The sequence below is a fragment of the Hydra vulgaris genome, chromosome 09 (genome assembly GCF_038396675.1).
Source record: "Hydra vulgaris chromosome 09, alternate assembly HydraT2T_AEP".
Taxonomy (NCBI): domain Eukaryota; kingdom Metazoa; phylum Cnidaria; class Hydrozoa; order Anthoathecata; family Hydridae; genus Hydra; species Hydra vulgaris.
In genome coordinates, this window is record NC_088928.1 from 37,677,501 (window position 1) to 37,689,346 (window position 11,846).

Sequence of the window (11,846 nt, forward strand, 5' to 3'; positions counted from 1 at the left end):
TTGTCACATATCTTAATAGAATGTCTCGTATCGTTATGCCACGTCTCGAATCGTTATGGCATGGTTATGGCATAAATATTTATCATTGAGACAGATAGATATAAATATCTATGTCTCAATGATATATATTAACTTGATGTCTAACTTCAAAAAAATTCCGTAAGAAAAAGTGAAGCAAGTTTTTAAAGTTTTTAAACCCGCTTTACTTAAACTGGACAATTAATAAGTCTTTGTTTAGCTTTGTTTTTATGATTGCGTCATTTCTGGCTGGCAAAACATTTTCTTCACTGCGAAAGCGCGAGTTAGATATCTAATTAATACAATTGATCTGTCTCGTAACGTTTCGTAATTATCCGGGACACTGTTTTTAAATTCCGAGAAAAAACTGACAATCGTTTCCTTTGTCTAGTTTTTTTTTCCAGGAAATTTCTCGTCTCATTACGCTTTTCCCGGTTCATTTTGAGAAAACGATTCCGAGACGCAGACCCTTACTCTATATAGTATTTAAATTTGGTTCAATATTAAATCATGCTTTTAGTTTATTTTAATAATTTTTAAGGTTACTCAAATGAGAGGAGTGGGAGGAGCGACTCAACGGAAAACGGTTAAAGCGAGCTTTTATTTATTGCATCTTATGTAAGACTAAAATATTTTTGTCAATAGTATATAGCAGAAAGTGAAAAAGTAGTATACTGCTCACTTTCTCCTATTCATTATATACAAATATATATGCGGTCGTTTTTTTATTTTAATGTAGTTTTTTTATGGATGACTTTCCAAAACTAACAACAAGTATTTTAATATAAATTTTTATTGTGAATATCTTTTAGTTTGTTGACTTTTTGGAAATCAAATTCAAAAGCAAAGTTTCTTTACTTTGCTTTTAAATTTAATTTTTTTTTTTTTCTAAAACATGCGCTATGATTGACAGACAATTTTGTGATAAATATTGTTTCTTTGGATACTATTGTTGGTGACAAAACTGGTTATGATGCAAGCAACATCGAGGGTGCCATTGGCGACATATTAAAACGAGCCAAAAAATAAAGTTTTTGCTAGATTGTATTTATATATTAATATTGTCAAAAATATTACTCTTTTTTTGTAATGATTTGTGTCAGTGCTAGGATTTAATTATTTAGGAAGCAACCTTATTATTGTTCTAATGAGGGTTGTCACTCGTGTTGAACCTCAAAAATGTATATTAAATTTAGGCTTTTTGGGAAAAAAGACTTCATTTCTTATATCAAGACTCCATTTTTATAGTTGCTAGAAATAGAGTCGGTATGAGAATAAGCTGAATAAAATTAAACGCTGAATGAACGGACAAAATTTAGACGTCCGTTCGACGTCTAAATTTTGTCTGTTCATTCTTAATTTGGCTAATGGTTTATTCAAGATAAACCATTAGCCAAATTAAGTGCATATGTTTTCCTTCGAGATTCTTTTTTTCTTAATACAGTTTCTTGGCATTATTTTAATATATTATATTTTTGAAATAAATTTCAAGAAAATTTCTACAGCAAATGTTTATTTTTAGAGTAAGCAATTTAGTTAAGTAATTACGAGGTGTATATACAGTTCTACTAAAAGTATTTGATGAGAAAACATAACAAAAAAAATATTTCACTTTACCCCCAAAAGACAGAAAAATGCGGTAACGTAAACTAAATTGATTTACAAACTAAAAACTTAGCTGTTTTATATCATGATAAAAACTATAATTTCTGTAAAGCAGTATTATATTATCTTCAAAATGTGTATAAATAATATAAATGATATTCGCATTAACAGCAACAAAACTTAAATTTAGTAACACCTATCGCAAAGTTTGATAACGTAATTTTAAAACTTCCGCAAAACTCTTTTTCAAAATGGCTTTTACATCAAAACAAAAGCTTTACATCAAAACAAAATTTTAAATTTTTTTTCAAAAAATATTAAAATGTTGTATTGAGCAAAAATAATGCTAAATTACTAAACAAAAAGCTTTTTGAAGATGATAATTTTTTAATATAATAAAATAGTTCACTTTACCCCAGTTTACCCTAGTGGCAACAATGAAAGTTTGATCATGCATTATTGTGAGTGGAGCTAGTATTTTGTAAGTCTAAGTACTTTGATATGCATTCATTATTAAAAATAAAGTCTTATTTTAAATTTGAAAATGCAATTTAACAGGCGAAATACATTTGTAGATTAAAAAAAATTAAACGTTATCATCATCGAATAAAATTATAGACGAGCTTTAATCTTTTGCTGATAATAAACTTATTGTGGTATTATATATGATATATGCATTCTAATGAACTTTTATTGAAATACAAATTATTTATTAATTTATATTGTATTACTAAACTGACGGAGATATTATAGTTCAAAATAGTCTACATTCTATTTTTATCATATGTACCCCTTTTTTAGGTTGGTAAGTGTCAACTTATCTCAACTAATCAACTTTAGGCTTTTTATTAAGTCTTCCTTTTAAGTTAAATTCTCAGATTTGTTTAAATATTGGTCATTATTAAAAACAACGTGAAAAATAAACAAATTGAACTATAAGTAACATAAAAATGAGCAACAGCGAAGCAACGGTTAAACGATGGCCAAAAAACAGCTGCCATGCATGGACCATGCATTAAACGGTAAGCAACACTTGGCTTGGCCAATGCTTGTTTGCCGATGGTGGGCCAGTCAGGACACAGATGGTAGGCCGTGCATGGAGAGTTTGCTGGGTAACTCTTGTTTGACCTCTATCTGACCAATATCTGTATCCAACTGAAAAATTTCTCCTATCCGGTTTTTAAAACAAAATCTGGGCTTCAACTTCATACACAAAATAAAGGGAAGACTATTTTGTAAGAGCTTGTTTATTTATTCATTTAGATGTTGGAGTCTATTGCATTGTTAAAAAGTCTCAATCAATAATTGCAGCAAATCCGAAAGCAAATATTGATCTAATTCAAACTGCTACTCCATAAAATTGCTCAAGAAAGCGCATTAAAAGAACAACTATGAGTTGATCATGTCAACACTACAATGTTTAGTAACTCTAACACCTCAGTTTACCTGAGGTGCTAGAGTTACTCAAACAGACCTAACTCCAAAAGCCTGTATCCGTACCAATGTTGCTTATTTAACCGAAACCTGCGTCGAACCTCGGACCTTTTGGCTCAGAAAATGCAGCCGTGGCCACATTTTCTGAACCAAACTGCTCCACGGCTGCTGTTTATGCTATTGTGGATCCTTGTAATTGAATATAGATCTTGATCCTAACACTACAGCTGCATCCTGTAAAAAAACTCTAATTTGAATTGTCTAATTTGAATTGAAAAAAAGGAGGCAATCTTTCAAAAGCATTTCTCGCAGTGAATCTTAATTTTCGCCTATTTAGGCGTCCTCCGCGAAGTAGTATACAACTCATTGCTTTCGTATAAAGTATACAATAATATACAATGCATAGCTATTGTATAAAGAGCTACTAACATTTACTGCCGAAGTTAAAACAATATTGATTAATTGACCCATCAAATATAAAAATCAACTTTTAAAAAATCTTTTTTTAATATAGCATATTCTTCTTAAAATGCTTACCAATATCTTTTTTTAATTTCTCAACTTTTTTTTTTTTATATAATATCAATATAAATTACAATTTAACTGCAATTTAACTGCGATATTTTAATTCATACACTACAAAAAATGTTATCCTTGTAAATATAACAAATACTGTCGAGTATTTTATGAGATTTAATGTTTTGAAAGACTTCTTTTAAAAAGAATTTTTTCTTATGTTTTTATTCAAGAAAAAAATGTATAAACTTTTTATATTTCATATACATTAGGTAATATATTTGTTTTATATATTGTAAATAAGATAACTTTGCTTCTAACTTTCGAAAATGAGCAACATGTAAACAGGCCAATAAAATGTTAATTTTTCGAAAGTCAAACAAATAAATCTTGCAGGGAAAGACGGCGGAAAATGGCGAATGTTTTTAAAGCCTGAGTCATTGCAAAACTATCAGTTATGAAGCAATAATACTTAGTCAGTATGTTTATGTTATCATAATGGTTCATTACCTGCATGAATTTTCATTTTGCATGTAGAAAAGTTTAAAATAAAAATAAAAATAAAAAGCTCACAAATTTGTCATCTGGCCACGTGATCGGGGCAAGATGACTTATTACGCGCATATTTTTATAATATTTTATAATTTATTTTATAAAATTTTATAAACTACTAACTACTCTAACTAAAGTAATAAATAAAAAAACACATAAAAATAAATACGCAAAAAAATATTCCTTAAAAGGTTATACCCGAAAGACACCATCCATTAAGAATGACCGAAACCGGTGTACTTTTATAAAATCGCGTATAAAATTGCGTTAATAAAGTTAAAAAAAACCAATTAGCATTTTAAAATACAAGATAAATACAGGAGTAAATACAGTTTTGCTTTCTCTTATTTTTAAGTTTTTTTGTCGAGTTGTTACATAAAAAGCCATCTTGCCCCATTCGCCATCTTGCCCCGTTTTTTCCTATACGCTACTAATAATGTATTTACTTGAACTAATCTAAAAAAATAACGTTATGTGCTATTGCTCAAATTACTTAATTATGCTGCTATCACTTAATTATGCTGCTATCACTATTATAGGTTAATTTATTAAGATTTAGTAGCTTAAAATTGTTAAAGGTTTAAATTGTGCATGAGAAATAATTAAAATTTCAAAAAAGAAAAGGGAGAAAACTTGTGTTTTTTGAAAACTCTAGCAAAACATAATAGTACAAACTACGACTTGTGACATGACACTTAAATATGTAATTAAGAAGTTTTATTCAACAGCTTTTGAATTAAATTTTCGAGTTCATTAAAAAGTTCTTTACAAGCTCTGCCCGGTTCATTGTCTATAGATGGATCACACAAAGATTGTTCGTTTTCCTCTTTTTTTTGGTCCGTCGTTAGCATTCTTTTTAGAGAAGATACTTCCCTTTTCAGTGACTGCATTTTAAAAGCTTGAGTTTTTTCATAATCATTCAATTCTTTTTCTAAATTTTCAATTGACCTCTCTAACTCGCGACCAAGTTTGGGTGGCCTTAAATTGCTAACAAAAAGTGGTGGGTTTTTTATCGTTTCTTCTAACCCGTCAATGTCCTTTATGTATTCTTGATTTTTTATAACGCTTCTGCACTCTCCGTAGACATGCCAAAACACCAGAACCAAAAATACAGGCTTCATGATTCTATATTTTGATTAAAAGTATTGACAAAGATTATTGTACAAATAAAAAACAAATATATAAAAGAAAATGACCTAATAAAAAATATCAAACAAACAATTAGTATAAATAATGTATTTCGCTTGAAATTCAAAGCAACTAACTTTTTATTCACAGAAAGAGATTAGAGTAAATGAACTCCTTCTGTTCTAAATGCAACTTTTTTAAACAGTAAGTCTAAAGCTCTTAAACAGAGCTCCTTCTGTGCTAAATGCAACTTTAATTAACTGAGTTTATCAAACTTCGATGACAAGCGTAAAGTTTAGATCAATATTTGTTATATTTCTTTTGTTGACCTTTTAAAGTGTAATTCCTTTAAATATGCAAACACCTTTGTTATAATGAAATTCGGATAACATCAAAATCAAGGAGTGAAAATGATGATAATTTGTTTCATTGATGTCAATTTATTATATGATGGATAGCGGTTATTTTCTATTATTACATTATTACATTTTATAACATGCTTCTGTCGAACAAAATTAGCGTTACTTTAATTAACATATATCTTTGGTATACTACTTGATAAATGAGAAATGCCAGTTAAAAACAAAAACCATATTTCGAATCATGTCTTAAACGTAGCAATATATCAATGACGCTTTATATGTGAAGTTTTAAAATTATTCGACAAATATTACTGTTTTAAAGTTTGTTTCATATTTGTTTGAATATGTAACGAATAAAATAGCTTTTTTTTTTCAAAGCTGTATTTTTGTTGTTTAATTTTATTATAGTTAGAGACTCAAAGAAAAATACTTAAAAAAAAAAAGAGACAAAAAAATTACTTAAAAAAAATAGATGGAACTTTTATCTCGTTTTTACGCGTATGTTTGCGCTCCTCCTTTTCTCAAAATATTTTGTTTGTAATTGCATGTATTACCGTTTGATTTTAAAATTAATTTTGTTATAGTGAATATTAATAATATACAAATAGTGCTTATCATTAAAAAAATATCTTTAAAAAAAAATGAACATGTTTATTTATTATTCATGGATGAAGTTAGAAAAAAAAAATCAAAAAAAAAAAAAACTCAAAGCACTAACAAACTGCGTAATAAAAACGCTGTTTTTTTGTAAACAAATATACATAAGCTGCTTTTTTTTAGTGTTTATGCAAAGCAACTTCTTGACTTAAGAAGACTTTTTTGAAAAAAATTACAGTAATAATGAAACTAGTAATAAAAAAGTTTCTAAATTTTAAGGCTTTCGCCGGGTGCCTGGGCACCAGGATACCCCCCCCCCCCCCGTTAAGTACTGCCCAGGTAGCATTATGAAATGACGAATACCTGATTACCTGTTATTTAAAAAGTTTAAAATTCTCGTCAAAGTTAAAATTGTTAAGGTGGTATCCAGGCATTAATTCTATTTTGTTAAATTTTACTTGTAATGTATGTATGTATATACTGTATGTAATGTATGTATGTAATGTACGTAATGTATATTCTTGTAATGTATGTATTTTATAAATTACGAACATATCAGAAAAAAAATTGAAAAAATAAACCAAAATTTTTAAAATATGAAAACTTTTTTTTGCCGACTCATCAAAAAAGCTGAAAAAGCTCACAAGAAAATAATTATCTTAATCAATTACGTGGACATTTAAAAAAGAAAATTTGCGCGAATATTGTATAATAGCAGAGCTGCTAACTGAACCTAAAATTAGAATGGAAAAAAAAAGATTTAAAATGGCACGCTCAATAGTATAAAAGGACTATTTTTAGCAATAAAAATAGTTTAAAGATTCATTATAGCCCAAGTTCAAATAGATATACTTTTGTGTTAGGTTCAAATAGATATACTTTTGTGTTAGGTTCAAATAGATATACTTTTGTGTTAGGTTCAAATATATATACTTTTGTGTTAAGTTCAAATAGATATACTTTTGTGTTAGGTTCAGTCACTAAAAATAAGAATAATGAACATAACCTGAAAATTTGAAGCTAAAAGAATGATTTTTACTGAGATATCAATGTTTTCCCACAACTGCTCATCGAAAAATGAAATCGAGAGAAATCAAGTTTAAAATTAAAAGTCCATACGAACTATTTAAATAAATCATTAAAAACCACCAGCATAGTAGAATCGTTTATCGTTTTTAGAAAAATATTTTTACTATTAGGTTCTACAATATTAATTGTTCCAAAAAAAAAATTTACCAAAATAATACCAGAATATGACCTTAAAGAAACCAACAGGCGGTTTTTAATAAGTTTTTGTTATATATTTCATCATTTAATTTATATCTTACTTTAAATATCATTATTCGATATATAATAATTTAACAATATTAACTTTGTAAGTAAATGAAGATCTTGAAGGTCTTGTTGTTTAAAATTTTATTAGTTACGATTTCTTTATCCATTAGAATTTCTGACAATAGTTAAAATAAGGTTCGGAAAGTTATTTAATTTAGATAATTTAGATATAAGTAAAACATATTTAAAATTTAGATATAAGTAAAACAGAATTTTTATTTACTCTTATAATTATAACTTTTAAGTAAATTTTTTTCTAACGGGTACCAGAGCCCGTTTTTTCGACGGGTACCTGGGCAGGTATTTTCACGAATTTTGACAGCCCTACTAAATTTGGTGTAAACTGCTACATGTGAATTTTGCATATCTGTGATGTGACTTCAAAGTGTAACTTTTTTAAAACTAGATCAAAGTTCAACATTCTTATTGTTCAAAAAATATTATAAAAGGGTAAAGTTTAAAACAACCTTCACTTTTAATGAGAGGAGGTAGTTGTAAATTAAAATACATTATTGTCAAAAGCTTATATTTTTATGATAGATTACTGGGAAAAAATTTGTTTTCATTTGTTCAAAATTACAAAAGATTTGCAGGGTTTGGTTTGTATTTAGTTGTGAACAAATTTTATATCTTTTTTATATGTTTGAACTGCACCAAACAAGTTTTAACAAATTAAGCATGATTTTGGGCACTGATTCCTGATCCCCTTAGATTGACTATAGATTATAATAAAAAATGTATATTTTTGGTTTTAGAAGAACCGTGTCCTTGGGGACATATTAATAAAAAACAACATATTAATTAAAAAGTATTAAAATCGTAAACCGCGTTTTTTACATCAAAATACTCTAGAGGTTTTCACAGTATAACTAAAGAAAAGAGATTTGAAAGAATCGGGAGATCAATTAATTTCCTATGTCATAACATTGATAACATTGATAAGGGCCTCTCCTAATTGAAATTTTGGGATCTCCTATTTCTCCTACGTCCAACTTCTCCCACTCTTACTAACTCTTTACCTAACGCTGAACTTACACCGTAAACTTCTAAACAACTTCTTCCAAATTAAAATTTGGTCTATATAATGTCGCAAGTATCCTATTTTATATAATAAGCACCTTACTTTAAGTAGTAACCACTTTATTTTAAGTAGTAACCACTTTACTTTGAGTAGTAACCGCCTAATTTTAAGTAGTAACCACCTCCTTTCATGTTGTTACTACATCAAGTAGTAAGCATTCAATTTTATGTAAGCATTCTATTTGAAGTGTCAGATTACCTAAAATAATTAAAATCAGAAATAATATTGCTATCATTAAAAGTAAAAATTAACGGTATGCTTCGAACAGCATTAATTAGTTCTGGATATTCCATCATAATAATTTAAGTTAAATCCATACGTAGTTTGGTTTCAATAAGTCAAAAACTGTGTAAGTGTTAGTTGAAATGGTAGACAAGTTTAAAACTAATAGAGTACACCAGATGCTCAATTCGTTAAGCATGAACGGTCAAATTTTAGAATTGGTTTAGTTTTACAAGAATACAAGATTCGCCAAGAGCACAAACGTGATAACCAAAAAAAAAAAAAAGAAAGAAAAAGATCATTTCCAGGTATTTTTGTTCCATATGGCGTGTTAAATTTGGGACTGCCTAAAGTATCGGTTCAAATCATTTGGATTAAGCAAAAAAACAGCAAGAACAACATTAAGCAAAAAGATACTCCTAAAAAAACAACAAGTAAAAAGATACTCCCTGCGGAAGACTTACGAGCTCACAACGAATTTGTGAGTTGTCATACAACAAATATGGGCGTTTGCCTAGAGAAATTTTGTTGGTGAAGAAAAAAAAAACTGAAAAAATTCTAAATCTTAAAAAAGTTTATCAGTGCGCCGTAAGGTGGTTCTAAAAACAGGATTTTTTGTCCTGATGACACCCCCTAAATGTGTTCTATGTAATAAATTAATACTACATTTACAAAATTTTTGAATAAAAAATTTTTTTAGGGGTTGCTTAAGACATCAGACGGGTCCCTAATATTTAGAAAAAAAAAGTTCTTTAAAAGCATATCATGTCGGTCTCAAAAGAAGTGAAAAACAAAAAAACACAAATTAAAAAAGCTTATTTTAAAAAACTATGAAAATTTGTACTTTATTATTTTTGGTTAGAAAACAATAGTTTTTAAGCCATAAAATTTAAACTAGAAATCTTTATATAAAATAATTATTGTTTTTGGGTGTTTTATAAAATTTCAGTTCTTTTGAGACTCAACTTTTGAAGAACTTTTTTTTTCAAAATATTAGGGACACGTCTGATGTTTAAGGGTCTTGAGCGACCCCAAAAAAATTTTTTATTCACAAATTTTTTAAATGTAGTAATAATTTATAACCTAGAACACATTTAGGGGGTGCCATTAGACATTTTCAAAAAATCTTGTTTTTAGAACCACCCTAGCGCACCGTCAATATAAAGCTTAAACTCTACACTTTTTCAAGATGTAATTGAAAACTTGAAAGTTGTAATTAAGAAACGTAAGATGTAATTGAGAACTTGAAAGTTGCAGTTAAGAAACGTAAGATGTAATTGAGAAGATAAAAGTCGTAATTAAGAAAAGTATAAAGAATACAAAGTTCTTTGTATTTTGAATTATGTAGTCCTAATACACTTTGTAATTTAAGGGTGGAAATAATAATATAATATCAATAAAATATAAAAAGTCATGAAAAAGGCATTTGAGGTTTAGGCGGTAACTGGAAAAATCCTATTGGGTGTCTGTAAAAACTTTCTTTTATTTTTGTTTGTGAAATATTTGATTGAGATTTTAAATAAATAATAAATAAAACACAAATAATTTATTTACATAAAAATTTAAAATTTAAATTTAAACAATGTCGTTAAAAATCATTGCAATATTCAGTTAAGTACCAACTTGCACGTCTTCCATATTTAAAATCGTTGCGTAACGCGTGGTCGTATGTTGTACAGCGCGTGCGCAATCACCTCCCATTATTGTATTTTTTGCCGCAGTAACAATTCTTTCTAAATACTGCATTCGTTGTTCCATAATCCCAGCACCGAATACAGGTGGAATGCGAATAACATTTTTAACGTTTATTTTTATTTTGAACAAGATAGCTTTCACTGAGTTTAACATTGGGCTGTAAGGTCTTAATTGTAACAACTAAGCCGGAAAATTTTCAAACACGCTTTCCAAACTAGTGTGACATGGAGCATTATCTGTTACGACAACAAAATCCTCTAAACGATTCCCGGATCTAACCAACTGGTTAAACAAAGTCAACATCCACTCGTTACAAGAATCTGCTTTAAATGATCCTCTGCAAGTTTCCATCATGACGACATTTATTGTTGATATAGCTGCAATCAAATGTATATTTGCACCTTTTGAAGAAAGAATTTTTATTATTGCTCTTTCCCCTGTTTGGCATGTCCTTGTGTTTTTCTACAAAAAAGATTAAAATTTGTTTCATCCAACCAAATTATCTGATGACCATTTGTGATGTGTTCGTTAATGTTCCTAACATATTTAGCTCTTTTTTGTTTGTTTTCATTACTATTTATTGTAGTAGGCTCATTGTGCACTTTTTTAAATGAAAATAGTCTGCCTTCGAGGTAATTGGCAATTGTTGTTGTGCTGACGCTAATATTAAATTGTCATAATATCCTTGTTTTAATGGTCACTATTGTCAACTGACAGTCACTTTCAATCCGTGTTAGTGTTTCTTTGATTTGATCATCGGTTAATTTTTTTGGTTTAAAACCACCTTCCAATAAAATTTAAATTTCCGCTGCGGACCCAATTGTATGCTGTCTTATATTTGACACCTAAAGTTTGCGCCAGAGTCAACCAATCGCCGTTTCATTCAGCACATTCAATTACTCTTTTTCTATTATTCGATGAAGATAAAACATAATGTTTTCTTTCAACTTGTTCGGTTGTATGTATTTCATGTCTAAAAATAGGACAAAATGGTTCTGGTTGATCCAGAAGTGGTTGTATACGAGTTTGGTGAAATAAATGCTTGCTCGGATTCAATTTAATAACAGACTTTCTATTCATAGTGTATTGACAAATAACACAACAATCTTTTAATTCCATTACTGTATTACTGTATTGCTGGTGCTTACAAATTCTAAATTTGATATTAATAACTTATTAAAATGCATGTCCAAGAAGATCTTTTATAATGGCCTTTAAGCTACATTGAATTTGCAATTACAAATAATGTATTCTCATTTACATATTACGATTTCTTAATTTCAACTTTTGTTTTTCAAATT

At 28.5% G+C, this 11,846-nt stretch overlaps 1 long non-coding RNA gene across 1 annotated transcript; it reads right to left on the reverse strand.

Annotated features, from left to right (window-relative positions):
• Nucleotides 1-4,758: 4,758 nt before the first annotated feature.
• LOC100212366 (uncharacterized) lies at nt 4,759-5,529 on the reverse strand. The gene is made up of 2 exons (XR_010640830.1): nt 5,391-5,529; nt 4,759-5,250 (listed from the first exon to the last, which is right to left on the reverse strand). It is a non-coding gene; the product is annotated as an uncharacterized LOC100212366 (long non-coding RNA).
• Nucleotides 5,530-11,846: the final 6,317 nt, after the last annotated feature.